The 25,953-nt window shown below is 31.6% G+C and overlaps 2 long non-coding RNA genes across 2 annotated transcripts; one reads left to right on the forward strand and one right to left on the reverse strand.

Annotated features, from left to right (window-relative positions):
• Positions 1–7,614: 7,614 nt before the first annotated feature.
• LOC145956697 (uncharacterized) lies at positions 7,615–14,066 on the reverse strand. Its single transcript, XR_014432935.1, has 3 exons — positions 13,645–14,066; positions 8,757–12,760; positions 7,615–7,872 (listed from the first exon to the last, which is right to left on the reverse strand). It is a non-coding gene; the product is annotated as an uncharacterized LOC145956697 (long non-coding RNA).
• A 736-nt stretch (positions 14,067–14,802) lies between these two features.
• Positions 14,803–21,424, forward strand: LOC145956698 (uncharacterized). The gene is made up of 2 exons (XR_014432936.1): positions 14,803–18,996; positions 19,881–21,424. It is a non-coding gene; the product is annotated as an uncharacterized LOC145956698 (long non-coding RNA).
• The last annotated feature ends 4,529 nt before the right edge of the window (positions 21,425–25,953 follow it).

Genomic DNA, 25,953 nt, shown 5'->3' on the forward strand with positions numbered 1-25,953 from the left:
TAACAAAATTTGATATACACATATAAAGTGATATGAATTTTCAATCTAACGATTAGATTTACAAAATTCACAATTAATATAAAGTTATTGAATAATGTAACACTTAGTAAAAGTTACACCGGTATCGTTTGAACCCTCCTCATATATATATATATATATATATATATTTACTCCATAGTAAGATCAAGGAGAAGAAAGAAAATATATATATTATTTTGTTTGATTAAAGAGAAAATAGATGAAAAAGAAAAAAAAATAACTTCTAAAAAGTTAAAATTAAAATTAAAATTTTATTATATTATATTTTTTCTCTAATTTCAATTTCAATTTCATTTTTTCATCAGTCAATTTCCTTTCAAATTGCAATAACACTAAATGCTAAATGATTATTAACTGAAAATGCACTCTTACAAATTGCAATAACACATGATGCTAAATGATACTCCAAAGTTAAATGGTAAAATATATTAGTGATCTCAGATTCTCAATACTGCAAACACAATAAAAATCCTTATATTATAAATAATTTTTTTGACACCTATATTATAAATAAATCTTAGTAGAACCTATAAACATGTTTGATTTTACTGTTTTTTTTTCTGTTTTCAAAAAAAAAAAATATGTATATATATATATATATATATATATATATATATATATATATATATATATATATATATATATATATATATATATATATATACTCTTTGAATTCTTATAAACAACTTAAATTAGTGTTTCCCTGAATTAGGATGATCCAACATATAACTGAAAAACTATAAATTCTAAAGGACACCTGATAGATAAATCTAAAGATGCCAGATTGAAAAATCTAAACATTATAGACAATTAAGTTGAATAAATAAGTACTAACCAAATAAAAACCATAGAAAATTTTTACTAACAAACACTTATTAGCATCATGATTTAAATAAAAAGAAATATAGAGAAATACTTAAAATGAATAAATTGAATTTGAAGGGTGATAGAAAATAGATATCTTTTAGCAAGTAGGGATCACAAATTTACAATTTGAGATGATACATTCCAGTATTTACTATTATATGGAAATTAGTACCTAAACCAAAAGAGAGGTTAGTCAAAAGAAAAAGAATACCCACAACTTTAATAAAAAAAACTCAAATGTAATATACAATACATGTGGATTTTAGATATGTCTTGTAAGTTTGTGTGAGTGACCTTAAAGACAATCAACCTCCATAATTGTGGAACTGACTTTCAAGCTACCGATCCGTTCAAGGAGGTAGTTAATAGTGAAATTGTCGAAGTAGCCAAGGAAGAAGAAAAATAATCTCATTAAAGAATTGGTCTTTATAAATGTTTTTCGTAGGAACTGAATTCTTGGTTGGTACTCGATATGTGTTTTATTTTAATGTCATGGTGATGTTCTTGAAGTCGTCCATTTATAGATTAGTAAAATTTATTGAGTTTGAAATACTTTAAACTATGATGTTTTAATAATCTATTCCGTTAATACTACAACAAAATTTATTATTACCGATAATTAATTTAACAATAATAAATTAATTGCCTTTATTTTATTATTTAATAAAAATATTAATGACTAATATATAATGGTCATTAAAAATATATTTACATCACACTAAAATTTACTATTAGTGACAATTATTTATTAAGAAATTTTTTAGCTCACATCAACTAGAAATAAGATAATTAAAGAGTATATAAATAGATGATAACTCTCACCTTATAAGTTTGTTTTGTAGGGTTGAGTTAGACCTATAACTTACTATTCTAAGTTGGTATGAGATTACTTACCATTATCAAACTCAATAGTTCCTAAACTTGACCGACTATTGATAAGATAATTAAAAAATATATATAAATAGAAGACAACCCTCATCTTGCAAGTTCTATATCGACTAGAAATAAGGTAATTAAAAAAATAAGAAAATTAAAAAGAATATATAAATAGAAGATAACCCTTATCTACTCATCTTACAAAGTCTCACATCGACTAGAAAATAAAAAATGTCACAAAAAGTTATATACTTTTTTTTTACCATTATAAAAGTTTTTACTATCATTTAGAATAATTGCTGCTAAATATTTTAGCGACACTGCATACAATGACTAATGTGAAAATGCCGGTAAAAAATTTTGTAGCAATTTTTATTGCCACTAAAAATCATATTAAATGTCATTAAAAATCTATTTTATTGTAACCGTTCTAATACCAAGAAAAAAAGAAAAAAAAATTCTCTAGTAATCTTCGATAAGCCTTCATGTGTCTTTCATTTGTAGATAAATTTAATTTGTTGATATCGTAATATTTAATGATTTTTAACCTAATTTTTTTAACTATGTTGAATTTTTAACATTGTTTTTTTCTTGTGTGATCGTCCCTTTATTATCTCTTGTAGAGACAAATGTTAAGTGTAAACCATAGCGTTTCACTTGTCATTCATCAACACATTGAACACTTTAGCTCTTTTTTTTTTATCATTCTTTTGTAGAGATAATTGTAAAGGTTAAAACATCTAGAACATAAAAGTGAAATTATCCTCAAAACATCTAGAACCTTTTTAAAGCAACTTATTTTGATCTTTTTTCCAATTAATGCGGCTATAATTTTTATCTTTATTTTATCTATATTTATTTATCAAAGTTTGTTTACCCTAGAAAAACTTATCCTTTTTACTCCTCGAAACTGATGAAGTATATTTGTAATTAAATGGGCTTTTTATCTATAAAGTTTGTTGATGGGGTGAGCCATTGGCGAAGGGGGTGGGGAGGGTGACGAACCAGGTTTTGGGGTCGTGGGGAGAGAGGGAGGAGGTGAAAATGAAGAAAAGGGTGATAAGGGAGACAGAGAGAGTGGAGTAGAACCAAAAATAGAAGAGAAAGCCAACGTGGCTCTCATTTAACATGTCAGCAAACCCATTCAAGCCACGTAAGCATTCCTTAAACAAGATGTGAAAAATTTAGACAGAAGGCAAACATTGTAAGTATTTTTTACAAGTGAGACTAAATTGAGTCTAAAAATTAAAGTGAGACTAAATTGAAATCTTATAATATTATAAGAGACTAACTTAGAGTTTTAGCCTATATATATATAGTTGTATTTTTTAGTGATATTTTAAAAAGATTAATATGTTTATTTAATTAGAAAAATATTTTAAATTAATTTTGTTTTATTAACTAAATATTTTAATTAGATTTAGTCTTGTTGACTTGGTCTTTTAGATTAAGTTTTATCTTGTATTTTGATTTGGTCTTCAAGAGATAATTATATTTTTATCTATGACTTGGTAAAAGGTGTTTTTAAGAAACAATTTCTCTTCATTATAATATAACATACATAAGGCTTTGAGAGCATCTCGTCACACATCTTTTCTTGATTATATTATGAGTTTCATGAGTTATTCTCACTTGAAAACTTGTTAGTTTTGTTACCTCAATTATTAATTGGGAAAGACATATTATATCTTGGGGACTTGCACATCACGTAGATAAGTCGTTCCTTAAGGATAGTGTTATCACACGTCTTAGATTATTGTTAATTTTGTGATTGTATAATTTTCATATGAGAAAAAGGACTCTTGTTTGTCATCAATCTGAAGATGGATAACAATGTACAACATATATATGTACAGGGATTTGTTAGAATTACATAAAAGACTTTATGTTTTTCAGTTGAAATAAGTAGGGATTATCTTTATGTTTTTTTGTATACTATGCATATATTTGTTGCATAAGTATCCAAATACTTCCTACATAAAATCCTAGGTTAGAAATGTAATATTTCGAAACTTTGATACAATATTATGAATTTTCTTATCATTATCTTATTCTTAAAATAATAATTTAAAATTTTTGTTATCATGTTTAAAATAAATGAATATAAATGTCTTATTTTGATACCTTATGATTTTTATATTTTCAAAAAATTAAAGTAAAAATATTTATTATTCAATTTTATTACAATCTTTTAATAATAATATTTTTTATTATATTTAAAATAAATAGATAAATACTGATGTTTTACTTATTCTTTTATTACCTTATAATCTTTATATTTTCATTAGACTAAATATATATATATATATATATATATATATATATAATATCTAATTATATTATAAATATTTATAATATTTTATTATTATAATTACATATGAAATAAATTAGATATATTATAATTTATATAATAACATATACTAATAAAATGGAATGGTTTAGTGGCTTGTTTAGTAGTGTATAAGAATCATAAGTAGTGGGTCTCAAGTTTGAGTCATGCCATGGCTCTATATATTTTTAATAATAATTAAATAGCTTTTATTTGTAAATAATAATAAAAAAGAATCTTAATTCTGCAATAATCTTGCACTAGATAACATAATGCACGAAACTTAGTTAAATCTTTAGTCAATTTAAATGAACCTTAGTTAAATCTTAATCAATTTAAATGCCGAATCTTAGTCTTTGCACTAGATAACATCATAAATGAACGAATAACTGGATAACAATCAATGTTGCAGTAATAAATGCTAGATAAGATAAGATATCATTACATAAAGATAATACCCAAGAGCACGAGATGGCCCTATAAGCAATTGAACATTTGAACGGTAATATTATGAGAGAGAGTGTAACGACCCGCCATGGTCTCTACACTTAGTGGAATCGCACTACTACTAGTGAACTAAGGAAAATATTAAATTGGATAACTCATACATACAGGTATAGATAAGAATAAAAATAACCAAATTCTTGAAATACAAAATAAAATGCCATATATGTACAGTCATCCCAAAAATAATATTCCCTAGTGCCGGTCAAACAGACAAAAATCGCTACCCAAAATGGTAACCCTAACACGAGGATCAAACTCCCCGTCTCGCAGCGGTCACCTCGACTCCAAGCTAGCCCTGACCTGCTCCCATACCAAGTATGATCATCGCAGTTCCACCACATGGAAACAGAAGGGTAAGCTAGAATTCACAAATGAATCATAGTAATCTATACTACACAATCGTATTCATAGAGTCACACCATACACTCTATCCAATACTACTCATGCATAAAATACAATCCACCAATCATGAAGTCAAACACCACACTTCATCATATTAATAATCATGCAATAAATGCATCTCATGACAGATATCAATGCATATCAATCATCTAATGCGTCGTCACGCATACACCTAGGAGATCTCCACAACAATAGAGCTGTATAAGTGACATTCCATCCTACCGAAACCACCCCAACCGTTTTCACGCCCAATGCGCCCGCTCGGTCACAACTAAACAGGATATATAATCCTCCCTCGGGTTTACTCGGATGATGTCACTTACACAATTGGAAGTCCAGATCCACCGTCAGGTATAGCACAGCTGGGTACGGGCTTACCACAACCTTGGCATGCATTAACCAAGTCAATTGTGGAGTTCGCCCACCGACTATCCGCAAGGATCCACGCACCTTCACGAGTACTTGGTTAAGGGAATAACCCTCGACCTCATACCCCGCTCCAACACTAGCTAAGGACTTAGAGGAGACTCACCCAACCTAGTGGCCTATCTAAGCACCACTCTCCCAAATCCAGTGGCCTCCCAGAGCACCACTCTCATATATCAGTGGCCTATCCAAGCACCACTCTCAAGAGACTCTATGTGAGCTCTTCCAGTTCGAAAACATTTTTCCTTTCCTCAAGTTGTAACACCCTAGTTTTCAAAATGGTTATTATTACTATTATTATTATTATTATGTGGTATTTGGTCATAAATTGGTGGTTATATTTTACTTCAATTGTAGATAATTTACACTCCATTTATGCTTAGAAAGATATGTGTGTTGTTGGACCTAATTAGATAGTTGTGAATTTTTTAAGAACCATTTCTCGCTGGGCTGACTGACAAGTATCGGTTTTTGGGGTATAACTTGGGCTGTGGTGGTCCAAATGATGCAAAATTGGTGTCAATGGAAAGATAAGAGAAAAACGTACAACTTTGTAAGAAATAGCCATTTGCAAATTCGGTCGTATAGAAGGTAAAAAATTGGAATTTGATTGATACAATTGTTTCTCGCTGGGCTGATTGGCAAGCCTCGGTGTTTAGGGAATAAATTGGGCTGTGATTGTTCAAATAATGCAAACTTGGTGGCTATGGAAAGATACAAGAAAACCCTACAACTTTCATGAAGTAACCATTCACAAATTCGGCCGTCTAGAAGGTCAAATTCGGTGGTCAAAAATCGGTGCGGAAAAGAATATGGCATCCAACTCATCCCACTAACAACACCAACTCATCCCATTTCGTTTTGTCTAAGATTTTTCCATTATTTTCCATTATTTTAATGTGTTATGGAGGCTATAAATAGGCCTTCACTTCTCCATTGCAAACCATCCCTCAATTCTCATTCTCTCTTCTCTTATACTCTCTTCTTCTCCTCTTCTTCTCTTTGAAGACCTAGAGGAATCCATAGGAGGTGGTTCTACCCTAGTAGAAGGAGCCTAGAGGAGGAAGCTCTTCTTTAGTTTCAGTGCCTGTTATCCAGGTAAGGGGGGGAGTGAGAAATCTCGCTCTGGGTGTGGGATTGTATGCTGGGTAGTGGGATTGGCCCACAATCCTGTGTTTGTTGTATGTTATATTGTTTGTATGTTCTAATTGCTTGGTTAATATGTGTGTATGAATAGAAATTCTGTTGAGATTAAGATTGTGAAAGTTATGAATATGATATGATAATGTGAATGTGATGTTTCTAATGATATGATGTGATGATGAAATATGATGTGAAATGACCATGAGATATGATTGACCATGAGATAGATAATGTGATAATGTGACAATGAGATATGAAATGTGATAAAGAGAAATGACCATGGAAAGTGATAAAGTGATATGAGAATGCATAGAGTCTTGTTTGACATGCATCATTTGCATAAAGTGATAAGGGTACGATATGGAATACGCCGCCAGAGAAGGCCCCCTAGTGTAAAAGCTGTGGGGATCAGTCCTTGGGGATGGCTCGGTTTGGAAGTCCCAGTCTCGCCCATTGTGTGCATGGGATGTATCTTGCGCGGCTTAGCTATCCCGACGAGACTCTGGTAGTATGTCCTTCTAGTGAGAGTGCGCAGAGGTTGTGTCCCGGCATGTACTCCTAGACTACTCTTTGTGTATTGCTAGCGGCAATATACTACGTGATAAGTGACTGGCGCCACATGCATGATAAAATGTAGTCCGTGTCCATACATGTGTCTTTTGATATTATATGACAAATGGATATGCCTTGAATGAGTAAGATGTGATATTGTTAATCTATGTTATATATGTTTTGTTTGTGTTTGGCTATCTAGTATATATATTCCTACACTGTGAGCCGAGTGAGATGTTTTCTCACTCCCTTTTTCTTTGTGTTGTTTTTCTTTAACCGTTATACAGGTGATTATCAGCATGAGGCTGAGGATGTTGGTTGTGACACCCTCTACCCCAACATAAATACAATAGATATAAACCATCTATATATAAATTCTTTCTTAGTCTAATATAAAATAATTATCTCAAGTATCATTGGGTAAAAGATGCACATTCATAATTTTCAACTGTAAGTATCAAATTGTCAAGAAATAATAAAATAAAGATTATAGATTAATCCCAGTAAAGGTGGCAGGGCCTCCTAGTTAGAAATTAACTTATAATCTTTTAGAAAAATTATAATATGACAAAAATACACACTTTCAACATAAATAACATAAAAATTACAAAAGAAAAATAATAATAATTTAACAATAAGTCTAGCTAATCCCGATGTCACATCCTATCAGAGCGAAACCCAAACAGAAGCCTAAGCTTCACCACCAACATTCTCAGCCTCATGCTAATTATCTGCATCATAATTTAAATATACACAAAAATGACAAGGGAGTGAGAAACTTCTCACTCAGTTGCAGATATAGAAATAAAAGTTAAATAGCACACACACACACAATATAATTCACATATATAATCAATCTCACATATATGCTTATGTATAATGATTTTCTTGACTTGACTCACTAATGTATGCATGTGGCGCCATACGGAAGTTGCAGAATTCATCACTGGTGACCCGAAGGCACACCTATACAATTGTCGGTGACCCTAAGGTACACCTATCATTGGTGTTCATACACCTCGTTAGCATATCGTGGGTGACCCAAAGGTACACCTTGTTAGTCGTGGGTATGCGGCCTCAGCGGCACACCTGGAGTAATATGTGCATATGATGCATGTCATACATTCACAGACTCAACCTTTAGCATGTTACACATATCATATTCATATTTCATAATTAAGAATTATTTCAATAATCCAATTTAATAGTCCAATAGTTCAACAGTCCAAAACAGTCCAACAGTCCAAACAGTCCAACAGTCCAACAGTCCAACAATCCAACAGTCCAGAGGTTGCTTAGGTATCATATTTTTCAATAATAATATATTAAGATCTTTTAAGTAAAGTAGGAAGCTTAAAGGTAATATAAGATAATAAGGAGGCTCAGCCTTCCATTTAAATAATAGATTACAAATTTATAAATACTTAGGAGGCTTAGCCTTCCATTCAAATAACAGATTCTAATATGTAAATAAATAAGATATAAAACAAAACACATCAATAATACATATTCAAAGAAATAAACAACAGGCAAGGGATCGGGAGCTAATCCAACAAACAAACTATTTAACAATTATTCCCACACCCCCAAGCGAGGTTTCCCACTCCCCCCTTACCTGGGTTTACAGAAATTTGGGCAGAATCTCCTCCTCTCTATCTTTCCTTAAAAGGAATCGGAATTAGGGCAGAATCTCTTCCTCTTTCTCCTTAAACAAGACACTAGAGCAGAACCTCCTTTTCTTTCTCCTTCTCTCTCTCTTACTTTCTCTCTCTATTTCTCCAGAATTTCCTTCTCTCTAGAATTCTAAATTTTCAAAACCTTAAGTCCCTATTTATAGAATTTTTGAAGTTACTATGCACTATGCACTATTCATTAAAATAATATTATAAATTACTATGCACTATGCACTATTCATTAAAATAATATTATAAATTACTATGCACTATTCATTATTATATTCAAATTTATTATAAAATTTGAACCCGCGTCCCTCGTGCAGCCGCCCTTCACTGTGCAATTGCATAGTGAAATACTATTCATACATACGTATATGTAAATAGTAAAATACGTATACATAAATAGTAAAATACGTATACATAAATAGTAAAATACATAAATAAAATACTTATTCACATAATAAATACATAAAAAAATATTTCTTTTCATTGAATAAAATTTGGGATGTTACAATTCTCCCCTCCTTTTAGAAATTTCGTCCCCGAAATTTTTGCAATGGTAAACTCTTCGCATTCTTACTTCTAATTCTTATGCAACATCACTACCTTGTTGATGTACAACTTTTATCAATTTCCTCAAAGGATTTGCTTAGGGAAAGATCTTGACGAATTTATCCACTTAAACACAAACAAAATCAATTTCTTAAGCGTCTTAGACAAATCTTCCACTAGGGTCTATCTATTCACCATCTTACTTCCAAAATGGAGCATCTAAGTGCTACAAGATTCTTAAAAACTTCTAGTATGCTAACCATAAATATACAATTGCTTTACTCCTCTCTTCATCTTAGGTCACAAAATATCTTCTTAAGATTTTGGTACATCTTAGTAGTTTCTGAATGGATACTAAAGATACTCTTATGACCTTCTTCTAGGATTGCTTTATTAAATTCTAGCACACTAGGAATGCACAACTTATCCTTAAATCTCAAAACTCCATCCACTCCAAATTTAAACTCACTCTCCATATCTTGATTCAAGTTCTCTACTTCTCTTTCCATATTAGACCATCACGCTTCCCCTGCGCCACTCTGATACATTTTAGTAACTCCTAAATAAATGTTAAGAGTACTCTTATGTCCTTTCAAGTTTTATAACTAAACATCCAACTGTGTCCTTTCTAATCTCTTGCTTATTTGGGTCACTAATAAAGGATCTAACTCCTAGTTCCTCTAATCTCATCTATTAATCTGATAGTTACTTCCAACATAAATAATTCAATGCTACTAGGGTAATCTTACACATCAAGCATAAGTTTCTAAATTCTGCAATCAAATTCAATCCTTAAATCATCAAAATAATAATTTGGTTATCATTGTAATCCAGATATTTGCCACAACATCAACACCTAAGCATTAGATACACATATCAGATCACTAATTTTACTACTCTATCTACAACCAATTCAAACTCTTCTATGATCAATTCTAAAGATCAGGTACCTAAGCATAATGTACACTCGGTATCCATATCAGTTCTCTAGTTTCACCATTTCATCTTCACCCAAGTCATAATCATATCCATCACCTTAACCTATAGCCTTATAACTTGTTACCAAAATAAATCAACTAATTATGCTCCTATAATTTTCTTCAACAATCCATTCGTTATTCATACTTAATCTCACAATACTAGAAGTAACCTTATAATCCAAACTTAAATTTCTAATTTGAGCGAAAAAGATTCATCTCTCTAATCATAATGAAAGATAAAGATTTCCTCAAAACCTCAATCACCACAATGGCTTTAGCCAAATAATAAGATCAAAATTTTATTCCTTAAGAAATTTCAACTATTTCTTTTATCTCGTATTCAACCCCTTTGGTCAAAATATATTTAAGGTTCTTATGATCACTAAATACCTCAACCATAGAATCATATAGTTAGTGTCTCCAAATCTTAGTATAAATGACAAAGTCGCTAACAAGGTTACGGGTAAGGTAATTTCTCTCATGAATTTTCAATTTCTTAGAAACATAAGCTACTATCTTTTCTTCTTACCACAATATTCTTCCTAAACCTATTTTCAGAGACATATTTATATATCACAATAATCTTACTAAAATCTAGTAATATTAACACTAGTCAATCTTTCCTTAAGAGTTTGAAAACTACTTCCTCAATTGTTATCCCATACTAATGTAACTCCTTTCTAGTCAATTCAGTCAAAGGTAATAGTAAGTAATTCAAAGAAGTAAGCAACGAAATGATTTGGGTAGTTAAAAATATACATAGGTTCAAGAATTCCTGATATAGATTATCCTTACGGTTGATTCCAAGGGTAGGCAAGAAACAACCTAGTGAACTGAAACATCTTAATAACCAAAGAAACGAAGGCAAAAGCAATTTTTATAGTGAGAGCAGTTTAAACCATGAACAGCTGTTAAAAAAAAAAAATTACTCACTGAATTTTCATATAAACTATCAAACAAGACTCCTGATTTTACTAATTGACTCAAGTATCTCTCACTTAAGCACAACTTAAGTAGATCTTCCTCCGCAAGAAATTTCATGGTCTAAAATACTCACCTCATACAATCCAAATTCATACTTAGACAATCTAGTTTAAATCTATTTTTATGCCTAACAACTCAAAATATCATGATAGCATATATCTACCTGACAAACCGAGTTGTATTCATCCAAGTGATTTCAAACCTATCTCAAACGAAAGTTAAGTGAATAAGCTACAACTCTTTATGAAGACATAAGATTTCCAAGAGATCATCTCTTTAGCTAAAGATTCAAATATCACCACTAATAAATTCAGTGCTTACTAAATTTCTAATCACCAAGGCAGTCATAACTTGAAGTTCTAGATTTTTTGTTTCATCTTATCCTAGTTCTATTGAAAAGATAATATCTAAAGCCATATTCTTCATAAAGACCTCAAAATATAAATTTTGTCGATATAATACTCATACTATCATAACAAACTATAATAAAAATATTTTCGACACCAAATAGCAATAATGTATCAATATATCTAATGCCACAAAATACCTCAACTTTTTCCAAATTCACTACTTAATTTCTCATTCAAGTCTCTCCTTACTTTTCTCAATCAAAACAACTCTCATGCTACCTAAACCATAAATAATTAACATACCAATAATAACACTTAAGGGAATTAACATCATTTCGATCTCTCACCAAAGAGACAACCACCTTTAGATTCAACCTGCTACAACTATAGATGTCAGAAACTTCACCAATCATAAACTCTTAGTACACTCAATATATCACCTCCCATCCAAGGTTCTAATAATTCGAGTTGGCTAACACTATCATGATTATCATTCCTCTGATTACAAACTAACTTAACAATCTCAAACTCAACAATATCAACACAAGACGAACATCATCATCATAGTACACAACAAACAAGACATAGTCAGAGTACACAACAGAGTCATGATAAGCACATAACACACACGGTTGATAAAATCGACTTGCTCTGATACCACTAAATGTGACACCCTCTACCCCAACATAAATACAATAGATATAAACCATCTATATATAAATTCTTTCTTAGTCTAATATAAAATAATTATCTCAAGTATCATTGGGTAAAAGATGCACATTCATAATTTTCAACTGTAAGTATCAAATTGTCAAGAAATAATAAAATAAAGATTATAGATTAATCCCAGTAAAGGTGGCAGGGCCTCCTAGTTAGAAATTAACTTATAATCTTTTAGAAAAATTATAATATGACAAAAATACACACTTTCAACATAAATAACATAAAAATTACAAAAGAAAAATAATAATAATTTAACAATAAGTCTAGCTAATCCCGATGTCACATCCTATCAGAGCGAAACCCAAACAGAAGCCTAAGCTTCACCACCAACATTCTCAGCCTCATGCTAATTATCTGCATCATAATTTAAATATACACAAAAATGACAAGGGAGTGAGAAACTTCTCACTCAGTTGCAGATATAGAAATAAAAGTTAAATAGCACACACACACACAATATAATTCACATATATAATCAATCTCACATATATGCTTATGTATAATGATTTTCTTGACTTGACTCACTAATGTATGCATGTGGCGCCATACGGAAGTTGCAGAATTCATCACTGGTGACCCGAAGGCACACCTATACAATTGTCGGTGACCCTAAGGTACACCTATCATTGGTGTTCATACACCTCGTTAGCATATCGTGGGTGACCCAAAGGTACACCTTGTTAGTCGTGGGTATGCGGCCTCAGCGGCACACCTGGAGTAATATGTGCATATGATGCATGTCATACATTCACAGACTCAACCTTTAGCATGTTACACATATCATATTCATATTTCATAATTAAGAATTATTTCAATAATCCAATTTAATAGTCCAATAGTTCAACAGTCCAAAACAGTCCAACAGTCCAAACAGTCCAACAGTCCAACAGTCCAACAATCCAACAGTCCAGAGGTTGCTTAGGTATCATATTTTTCAATAATAATATATTAAGATCTTTTAAGTAAAGTAGGAAGCTTAAAGGTAATATAAGATAATAAGGAGGCTCAGCCTTCCATTTAAATAATAGATTACAAATTTATAAATACTTAGGAGGCTTAGCCTTCCATTCAAATAACAGATTCTAATATGTAAATAAATAAGATATAAAACAAAACACATCAATAATACATATTCAAAGAAATAAACAACAGGCAAGGGATCGGGAGCTAATCCAACAAACAAACTATTTAACAATTATTCTCACACCCCCAAGCGAGGTTTCCCACTCCCCCCTTACCTGGGTTTACAGAAATTTGGGCAGAATCTCCTCCTCTCTATCTTTCCTTAAAAGGAATCGGAATTAGGGCAGAATCTCTTCCTCTTTCTCCTTAAACAAGACACTAGAGCAGAACCTCCTTTTCTTTCTCCTTCTCTCTCTCTTACTTTCTCTCTCTATTTCTCCAGAATTTCCTTCTCTCTAGAATTCTAAATTTTCAAAACCTTAAGTCCCTATTTATAGAATTTTTGAAGTTACTATGCACTATGCACTATTCATTAAAATAATATTATAAATTACTATGCACTATGCACTATTCATTAAAATAATATTATAAATTACTATGCACTATTCATTATTATATTCAAATTTATTATAAAATTTGAACCCGCGTCCCTCGTGCAGCCGCCCTTCACTGTGCAATTGCATAGTGAAATACTATTCATACATACGTATATGTAAATAGTAAAATACGTATACATAAATAGTAAAATACGTATACATAAATAGTAAAATACATAAATAAAATACTTATTCACATAATAAATACATAAAAAAATATTTCTTTTCATTGAATAAAATTTGGGATGTTACATTGGTGGTGAAGCTTAGGCTTCTTTATGGGCTATGCTCTGATAGGACATGTGACATCGGGGTATAGATAAGATTAGATTAGGTTGTTAATGTTATTTTAAATTACTTTGAAAACTTTGAGATTTATTTCTTTGTAATTTCCGCTGATTATGTTTGTTAAAAATGTGATACTCTTTAAACATGTTTGATTATTAAAGTTATATTATTTAAATTTATTGATTTATGATATGCGGGGTAGAGGGTGTCACATTTAGTGGTATCAGAGCAAGTCGATCTAATCGACCGTGAGTTATGAGTCTACTATGCTTGTTTGGTAGATTAATAATGTGATGAGTTGATTGATGTGCTAATATGATGATTGATTATGTTGTGTGCATTGTGTTCTCAGGATTTGTTTGATAGACATGATATAATTTGATGATGCTATTTTTGATTGCTCTTTTCATAATTGCTTATTTGTTTGATACTTCTTGCTTACGTAAGAAGTAGTGGTTGAGTAGTATCACTCGTATGGTGAGCTTATGTACCAATAGTACGGATAAAGCCTATTGAGACCTTAGAATTAGGAGAGACATTAATTTGTCAAAAGTTTACGATTAATGAAATTTAGGAATCTATAGTAGTTGCGATTGAATCCAAGGAGGTTGTATCTGAGAATTGGAGTTTTGATATTTTGATGAGAGGTTGAAACGTTCCTTGAGTATTGGTGCTTCATGTTAACTTTTATGGTTTAGGCAATATGTGAATATTATTCTCTAAGTCCTTTGCACTAAATATGTGAGCTGTTTTGGTCTAGGATTGTAATGGAAAGCTTGAATATGAGTTTAAGGTGGAAAGGAGTGAGTTTGGAATGGTTGAGGTATTTTGTGAAATGTTAGTACACTATTGCTGTATAATATGGGGATTATTTTCGTTAAAATTTTGTTGTGCCTGTATGAGTATCATATTGACAGAATCAGATTTTATGGTCTTCACAAAAGTAGTAGATTTGGACGTTATCTTTCTAATGGAACTGGAATCAGGTAAAACGGAGGTATAGAACTCTAGTTATAGCTACTTTGGTGATCAAAGGTCTAGTTATAAGCGCTGAATATATCTGCTGCGGTTTTTGAAATTTGTAGCTAAGAAGATGATCTTTTTAGAATTCTATGTCTTCGTAGGAGTTGTAGCTTATTCTCTTATCTTTATTTTGAGATAGGTTTGAGATCATTTGAATAAGTATAACTCTCTAGGTATCATTTTCTTTAAACATTGTTGAAGGGATATGTATGGTTTCATGATATTTTTGAATCGTTAGGCAATGCAAGGATAAGAATTGATTTTGTTTTGGGGTGTTTGCATAAGGATTGAGAGGTTGTTTAAAGGTTGTATAATGCTATGTGATAAAGTTTGTTCATGTACATGCTTATCGATGGTATATTTGAAGGTTTAAAGATGGTATTCTAATATGATTTAGTAAGCATGTATGTTGATATGTGGATAGATTACCTTAGGGATCAATTGGTGAATGTCGTGTGGTTAGTGAGATTGATCTTAGGGTGTGATATGATCATATTGTAGTTGAAGGTGGAGATATATTCTAGACGGTTGTATGTTAAGTATTACTATTTTATTTTATCTTATTTATTGATTGATTGATTGATTTATTTATTATTTTTATTGTATAAGATAAGTTTTCTAGTTCTTGTAAATTCCAATTAAGGTAAACATGGATATGTCTCAGGTAGAAGTTGTATTTAAGTGGGGAGATATCTAAGCCAATTAGTGAAGATAAGAGTTTTATGATGTTAGCTTATTATTATTGGAGATTTATTGAAGGAATTTCTAAGATAGCTTTGCCCTTAACTACATTCACTAAGAGGAGTATTGTCTTTATGTGGGATAGTAAGTATGAGAGTAGTTCCAACTCTTAAGGCAAGATTGACTAGTGTTAATACTACTAGATTTTAGTAAGTCTTTTGTGGAACATAGTTATGTTTCTAAGATAAGATTGGATAGAGTGTGGATGCAAGAAGGAACAGATAAGTAGCTTATGATTCTAGAAAATTGAGAATTTATGAGAAGGAATTACCTTACCCATGACCTTGATTTGAAGACATTACCTATATGATTCTAAGCTTGAGGTATTTAGCGATCATAAGAGTTTTAAATATCTATTGACCAAAAGAGATAGTTAGAAATTTTTAAGGAATAAGATTTTGATCTTACTGGTTATTTGGCCAAAGCCATTGTGGTAACCAATGTTTTGAGTAGGAAACCTTTATATTTTTCCTTATGATTAGAAAGAAGGATCTTTTTAGGGATTTAAGTCTGACTTGTGAGATTACTCCTAGTGGTGAAAAACTAGGTGTGAGTCGAGTAACAAGTGGATCATTGAGATAAATTGGAGAAATACAATTAGTTGATTCATATTGGTAACAAGATATGAGACTATAGAATAAGGTGATGGATAGGGGTTTGAATTGGTTGAAGATGGAGCAGTAAAATTAGTGATTTGATATGTATAACATGCTTAGGTGCTTGATCTTTACAGATGATCATAGAAGTAATATCAATATTATGACAGATGCCTTGATTACGATGATCACTAATATATTTAAGGATTGGATTTGATTGGAGAATTTAGGGACTTATGATTGATGTGTGAGACTACCTTTAGGAACATTGAATTGACTATGGTTGAAAATAACTAGTGAATTAATGGATGAGATTAGAATCTTTTCTAGTGAACCAAGTGGAAAAGATTAGTAGGAATATGATTAAAATTTATAATAAAAAAAAAAAAAAATTGGAATTGATGTTGTTTTGAGGTGCAAGAATAAATTTGGGTGCTTAGTAATCTTGAAATTAGAAAGATGATCTTAAAGGGAGGACACAAGAGTACTCTTAGCATCCATTTAAGAGCCACTAAGATGTACCAAGACCTTAGGAAAATATTCCAGTGGCCTAAGATAGAAGAATTTGTGTATGCTTGCTTAGTATGTTAGAAGGCTAAGGGAGAACATCAGAAACCTTCAGGTTTACTGCAACCTTTAGATGTGCCTGTGTGGAAATGAGATAGCATCTCGATGGATTTTGTAGTAGGATTACCTAGGACATGGAAGAACTTGGATGATTATATGGGTCATTGTGGATAGATTAACTAAGTCTGCCCATTTTATTCCCATTAACATTAGATACCCTTTGGAAAGGTTAACCAAGTTGTACATAGGTGAGATTGTAAGGTTGCATGGGGTTCCTACTAGTATAGTTTCGGATAGAGATCCTAGGTTCACCTCTAGATTTTGGGATGGCACCCTATGAGGCTTTGTATGGTAGGAGATGTAGAACACCTTTGTGTTGGGCAGAATCTGGAGAGAGTGCCATATTAGGAATTGAAATAGTTCAACAAACTACTGAAAAGGTTAGGACAATCCAAAAGAAAATGAGAGCATCACAGAGTAGGCAGAAGAGCTACCATGATAAAAGAAGGAAAGACCTTGAGTTTAAAGAAGGAGATCATGTATTCCTTAAAGTAACTCCTTGGACTGGAATTGGTAGAGCACTTAAATCTCGCAAGCTTACTCTACGATTCATTGGTCCCTACCAGATCCTTAAGAGAATTGGTGATGTAGCTTTCCAAATTGCGTTACCTCCATCCCTATCAAATCTTCATGATGTCTTTCATGTTTCTCAACCTAGAAAATACATTCATCTCATATTGTGGAATCCAACAACATTCAGTTAAAGGATAACCTCACCTATGAGACTATACCTTTGAGGATTGAGGATAAGAGGGTAAAGAAACTAAGAGGTAAGGAAATTCTTTTAGTCAAGGCTATTTGGGGAGGAAACTTTGAAGAAGGCGCTATATGGAAACTAGAAAGCAAGGGGAGAGAAGATTATCCATTCCTGTTTTCAGGTAAATTTCGAGGACGAAATTTCTTAAAGGAGGGGAGAATTGTAACACCCTAGTTTTCAAAATGGTTATTATTACTATTATTATTATTATGTGGTATTTGGTCATAAATTGGTGGTTATATTTTACTTCAATTGTAGATAATTTACACTCCATTTATGCTTAGAAAGATATGTGTGTTGTTGGACCTAATTAGATAGTTGTGAATTTTTTAAGAACCATTTCTCGCTGGGCTGACTGACAAGTATCGGTTTTTGGGGTATAACTTGGGCTGTGGTGGTCCAAATGATGCAAAATTGGTGTCAATGGAAAGATAAGAGAAAAACGTACAACTTTGTAAGAAATAGCCATTTGCAAATTCGGTCGTATAGAAGGTAAAAAATTGGAATTTGATTGATACAATTGTTTCTCGCTGGGCTGATTGGCAAGCCTCGGTGTTTAGGGAATAAATTGGGCTGTGATTGTTCAAATAATGCAAACTTGGTGGCTATGGAAAGATACAAGAAAACCCTACAACTTTCATGAAGTAACCATTCACAAATTCGGCCTTATAGAAGGTCAAATTCGGTGGTCAAAAATCGGTGCGGAAAAGAATATGGCATCCAACTCATCCCACTAACAACACCAACTCATCCCATTTCGTTTTGTCTAAGATTTTTCCATTATTTTCCATTATTTTAATGTGTTATGGAGGCTATAAATAGGCCTTCACTTCTCCATTGCAAACCATCCCTCAATTCTCATTCTCTCTTCTCTTATACTCTCTTCTTCTCCTCTTCTTCTCTTTGAAGACCTAGAGGAATCCATAGGAGGTGGTTCTACCCTAGTAGAAGGAGCCTAGAGGAGGAAGCTCTTCTTTAGTTTCAGTGCCTGTTATCCAGGTAAGGGGGGGAGTGAGAAATCTCGCTCTGGGTGTGGGATTGTATGCTGGGTAGTGGGATTGGCCCCCAATCCTGTGTTTGTTGTATGTTATATTGTTTGTATGTTCTAATTGCTTGGTTAATATGTGTGTATGAATAGAAATTCTGTTGAGATTATGATTGTGAAAGTTATGAATATGATATGATAATGTGAATGTGATGTTTCTAATGATATGATGTGATGATGAAATATGATGTGAAATGACCATGAGATATGATTGACCATGAGATAGATAATGTGATAATGTGACAATGAGATATGAAATGTGATAAAGAGAAATGACCATGGAAAGTGATAAAGTGATATGAGAATACATAGAGTCTTGTTTGACATGCATCATTTGCATAAAGTGATAAGGGTACGATATGGAATACGCCGCCAGAGAAGGCCCCCTAGTGTAAAAGCTGTGGGGATCAGTCCTTGGGGATGGCTCGGTTTGGAAGTCCCAGTCTCGCCCATTGTGTGCATGGGATGTATCTTGCGCGGCTTAGCTATCCCGACGAGACTCTGGTAGTATGTCCTTCTAGTGAGAGTGCGCAGAGGTTGTGTCCCGGCATGTACTCCTAGACTACTCTTTGTGTATTGCTAGCGGCAATATACTACGTGATAAGTGACTGGCGCCACATGCATGATAAAATGTAGTCCGTGTCCATACATGTGTCTTTTGATATTATATGACAAATGGATATGCCTTGAATGAGTAAGATGTGATATTGTTAATCTATGTTATATATGTTTTGTTTGTGTTTGGCTATCTAGTATATATATTCCTACACTGTGAGCCGAGTGAGATGTTTTCTCACTCCCTTTTTCTTTGTGTTGTTTTTCTTTAACCGTTATACAGGTGATTATCAGCATGAGGCTGAGGATGTTGGTGGTGAAGCTTAGGCTTCTTTATGGGCTATGCTCTGATAGGACATGTGACATCGGGGTATAGATAAGATTAGATTAGGTTGTTAATGTTATTTTAAATTACTTTGAAAACTTTGAGATTTATTTCTTTGTAATTTCCGCTGATTATGTTTGTTAAAAATGTGATACTCTTTAAACATGTTTGATTATTAAAGTTATATTATTTAAATTTATTGATTTATGATATGCGGGGTAGAGGGTGTCACACAAGTCCTAGGCTAGACTCATGCCATAAGGCATCACATGCAATAATGCATCATACATCATAATGGTCTGCCCACCATCATGATCAACAATCATACACATGTCATAAGACGTCACATGCAATAATGCATCATACATCATATATGGTCTACCCACCATTATGATCAACAGTCATACTCATATTCAAACATTCATACGTATCATCACAAAGCATACATATGAATCACACCGCACCATGCATCATATATCACACATATATGATCTAACATTTTAACTTTTAACATATTTACGCTCGGCGTAGCCTGAGCTCGCCCAGCCTAATCCCAACCTGAGAGCCCTAAGCTCTTCCATGCCTGGCGCACTCAACCTGCGCCTAGTCTAATCCCAGTCAGAGAATTCAGAAACTTTCATCCAAACCAACAAATCCAGTCACATGCAAACACAAAACACAATACATAGGCTCCATACAACTTAAATAAACCTAGAATCAACATGCACCCATCTGATGCATCAAATTCACTAGAAACCCCATTTTTTTCCAAGACTTTGAACAATTAGCGAATTCTCCGATCCAGCCATGGATCCTCAACTTTCATGCATCAATTGAGTTTCTAAACTCACATGCAACTTAAATAACAAACATTCTAGCTTCCCTTACCTGAAGATTGGCTCAGATAGTCAAAGACTGAACAAAAGTAGAATTTCCCCTCGAGGCTCAACTCGGAACTTCAGTCCTCCCAAAACAAGCTTTCTAATCTGAATTTCAAGAAAAGTCAGAAGGAGTTAGTGATCTAGAGGAGAAAAGGAGTCAAACAGAGAAATTTGGGAGAGAAAGGAGCTCACTGACCCAGAGACCTTCTCTCTAAAACTTCTCTCTAAAAACTCCAAAACTCCTGAAGGCCCCCAACCCCCTATTTATAGACTTTCGGATTGGCCCAGAACGGCCCGTACCGAGTTCGGAACGGCCCGTTCCGAACTCCCAAATCACGCACAAAATTAACGCCCAGAACGGCCGGTTCTGAAATCAGAACGGCCCGTTCCGGTACTCATCCGGAACGGCCCATTCTACCTCCGGAACGGCCCGTTCTCCCTCCAGAACAGTCCGTTCTCCCTCCAGAACGGTCCGTTCTCCTTGTCAGAACGGCCCGTTCTCAACTACAATATGTAGTTCAATTCAGTAGCTTGGAACGGCCCGTTCCAGTTTGGGAACGGCCCGTTCTGGGCTACTGAATCAGCCTCTTCTCTTTTTTTTTTTTTTTTTTTTTTTTTTAACAATGTTACAGAGAGAAAAAAAAAGAGAGAAAAAGAAAAATATACAAGCAATATTAAGGTAAGGGGGAGGGGTATTTAATTTTTTTTAAAATTTTATTTGCTACTATGTTTATTTAATTATGTTATATTTTGTATGTATTTATTTAGTGAGGTGTCTCTAACCTCATTTATTTGTTTAATCTATAATAATTTTTATTCTTAATAATTAATAAGGTATTTTTAATTTGTGTTGTTCAATTATTTTATGATATTTATCAATGTCATTTATTTAATTAATATTCCTTAATACATTTCATTTACGTAATTTAGTTCAAGAAATTTTATGTTAGTGGTAACTATAATATAGTTTTGTTAAAATATCTTAAACTCATTTTATCATTATGCATTTTATAAAGAAAAAAAATATTATACTATGGCCATAAGAATAGAAGTTTGAATTAATTTGTAGTTGGAGGTTTAACCTTGGGGATTTAAATGAGTAAGGATTTAAGGTAAAATAACCTTTAGTTAATTATTTTTATAATGCTCATTTATCCTGACTAGTCACTTCAAGTATAATTCAAATTTTTATATCGAGAAGAATTAATATGTATTTATTAGTATTAGTTATAAATATTTCTATGCATATTATTTAATTATTGATATTTATTAGATATTTGTTCTCACTCCTTTTGTTTCTTGTTTAAATATTTAATTAATTATAAAAAAAATAGATGGACCTACTAATAGAACTACTTGAAGAGTGATTGGTATTCTCCTTCAAGCTCCACCTTCCATGTCCTTTCTTCTCTTATGGTCCTTGACAACAATGGCAGAAGCATCAAACTCAAGCTTCAAAGCTTGAAGAAGCAACTTAAGAGAGGTTCAGTTTCTTCCTTGAAGAATAAGAAACTTGAGGAACCAAGCACAAATGAGGAATTCCTTTGTGGAGTTCTTAAGGAGAAGGTGATTCTCCACGATTTTGAGGACTCTTGGAGGAGAGAATTTGAGAAAATTCTGATTTCATTAATCCAAAAGTGTGTACAAATGATAGGTTTAGGAATTTATAGAAGTAGGTAGCTTGTGGAGCAAGCTAAGCTTAACCATGGTTGGCTTTACTTGACCGTCCACTCTAGTTTAGGAGGCTTGTGGAGCAAGCTTCTATCTTAGCTTGCTTGGGAAGCAAGCTAAGTTAGAAGCTTGTAGCACAAGCTTCCTAAGGCACCAAGGTTCAAGAAGCAATTCGACCAAAGGCGAAGGCTAGGCGGCCTTGGGCTTGTTTGCTCATTAAATCCGTTTCAATGATTTTGGATTTGGTTTAGTTAGGTTCACCCAATGATGGTGAGACCTAGCTAAATCAATTCCTTGAAAAATATGGAGCAAAACAAGTCTAATATGTAAAATTTTGCCTAGGCCCAATTCTGGCCCAATTGCTATTCACACCCTCATGCCTTGCTATTTACCACCTCACTTCTACTACTGAAAAATGTAAAAATGGATGACCTTTAATACAAGGTCAAATGGAGTAAAAGGCTCCAAAGAACCTACTCTAAATTCACTATACATTGATCTATAAAAGGAAACAAAGTGTCTCACAAATACAAAGGCAAAATAAACCTATACAAGTACGTAACTACTATATTTACAAACATATGCAAGGTCTTCAAAATCATCTCATTCCTCTTGGTTCCTTTAATGTATCACCCCTTGGTCTCCTTAGCCTTGGCATGTTTCCATCACCTACCAGCACTTCCAGGGACTTTCTCTTCTATCATATTCGCGGTATTTTCGGGAACCACTTGGAGTGTTGATGCTGTCGCTAATTCGGTTACTTTTCAAGGAGTGACACTGTCAACTTTTACATTTTTTCCTACTCAGTAAATTCCTACAGTTATTGATGGACCGACAGTGGTTACCTTTTTCCTACCTCCGACGAACCACATTAATCCTATAGTGAACTTATATCAACCTAATATATAAATATTGTAATAGATGTGTAAGAAATAATTAGTTTTAATTATGTAAATTATTGTAAATATTTTTAGTTTAATATGTAATATAATTATAAACTAACTATATGTAATCAAGTTTACAAAATTTTCCTTTATTTTATGTATAATAATATTAATGATATAATATACTTGTGTTTTTAATCCATAAATATTATATAAATACATATTATATTAGATTTAATATTTATACAACTAGGTATTACAAGAAAATGTTTATATTTTTTTACTACTTAATGACTATATTATAATAAGTGTAGTTATCTGTCAAATCATTATACATCTGTTTAAGTACTGTCTTGCCACACAGATTCTTCACAAAGAAAATTACCTCCCCCAATTTTCTTCGCAATGTGGGAGAATGAATGATTATTAGAAAGGAACTTGGGAGAGAATGGTGAGAAAAAATAAAAAAAAATGAAATGTCATCTTAATAGAAATGTAACAGATGATTCAACAAAAGAAAATGAAAGGCCAGCTAAACAAAACATGAGAGAAAAGAAGCAATTATAATAATTTAGGTTTTTAAAGGAGGTGCAATTTCTAAAAGGTGTTTGGTTAGGTTTTTTTTAATAGGTTTAGACTTTTTAATTTAATGCAACTTAAATTACTAAATTACCCTTATTTTATGCGATCTTTTAAGATGGGAAAATTTTCCCCGACGCATCTAACTTTACTTAATAAAGGATCGATTTATTTATTTATTGTTGATAAATAATACAATGACTTTTGTATTATTAAACATATATATTATGAATTTGTATTTTATCATTTACAATGCACATACTATATATTTATTATATTTGATTAAAACTTATAATAAATTATATATATAAATAAATAATATATTTGAATACTAAAATATTTTTATATAAATAATTTTTTTAAAATATGTAAATTATATTTTAAATTTATGATAAATAATTTATATTGTAACATGATATTACTTTTAATTATTGATAATATTTTAAAAATATTAAAAATTAAGTTATAAATAAAAATTAAATTAAATAAAAAATTTATAAAAATTATTAAAAATACTATAGCATAATATAGTCATTTTTATTTAATATATAGAAGTAGATTTATCATTAAAACTTTGATTGTAAAGTTTTTTTTTACTGAGATTGTAAAGTTCCTATAAAGATATTTTATGAAATTTTATTGAAAATAGTTAGACCAAAAACATTTTCTAAATTTCAAAATAAAAAATGAAAATTATTTTCTGAAAATGGAAATAGAAAATATTTTCTGAAACCAAATAAATCTTTTAAAAAAAATCACAATTTTGTTTCTTTCCCTTATTATTTCTTTTCCAATAGCAATTAAAATCAAGATGACCCTAAGTAACTCAAATCGTGATGTAACTCAAAATAACCTACAACACAGTGTTGTGCAATTAGCAGAACTCACATAAGGATAACAAATTTAAATAGAGTATTTCAAATTGGTTGGATATGATTACATATGCTTAACAAGTTTTGTTGAAAAGTGAAGGAAAAAAGTTAAAAGAGAAATTTTAACAACACATTCACTTTATTGATTATAATTTATTGAAAACTACATAATTAGGGGAGGAAGAGAGAGAGTCAATAAATAAAATATGCACCCACCAAATTATATATTTTTTAATAAAATTTAACCAATTAAATAAAGAGTATTTAAAAAAATGTACTAAAAAATGTGTTGTTAATATTTTTGAAAGAGATAAAGACATGAAGAGTGTCACCAACAAACAAAGAAATTAAAAAGTTAGAAAAGAAAAAGAGATGAAGGTGCTTGAAAAAAAAATGAGAAAGATGGTGCAAAAGGGGGAAAAAAAATCTCACTATAAAGGAAAAAAAAGAAAAAATCACTCTCCTAGTTACATGAAGGAGGAAACAGAAGCTACGGGTGATGATCATTCTCTACTACGTAGAAGTGTTTACGGATACAAGTAACTCATTCACATGAACTGATCTAATTATTTTGGTTTGATTTTTCTTTTTAATATTTTAGTCAAACTCAACCCAACTTCGTTTAAGTACGAATTAAGTCAAAAATTTTGATTTTTAAACCCGTGAAGAATCTATTAATAGATAAATAACTGAAATTTATTATTATTATTTTTTATATTTTTCATATTAAATAAATACAAAAAAAGTCTTGGACGTTAGTAACTCTTATAGACAATAAATCAATTACTTTTATGGTGTGTTTGGATGAGGAATTTATATAGGGTAATTCATTTATTTGAAGAATTTCAAATTCCTTGAGGTGAAATGCTTTGTTTGGATGATGAATTTACAAAGAATTTGAAATTCAAGCATTTGTCAAATTCCTTAAAATAGTAGAATTTCAAATTTTCCCAAAAATAGGAGAATTTGAAATTCCTCATATTTGTTTTTCTTATTTCACTTATATATTTTATCTTATCTCTTCATTCTTTTAATTATTTTGGATATTCAAAAATATTTTTAAAATTGTTAAACATTATCTAATATTAATTTTTAAAATTATTAAATATTTAAAAATGGATTAATATTTATTTTTATAAAATTT

This window comes from Cajanus cajan, chromosome 4, assembly GCF_000230855.2.
Source record: "Cajanus cajan strain Asha chromosome 4, NIPB_CcT2T_4, whole genome shotgun sequence".
NCBI classification, from domain to species: domain Eukaryota; kingdom Viridiplantae; phylum Streptophyta; class Magnoliopsida; order Fabales; family Fabaceae; genus Cajanus; species Cajanus cajan.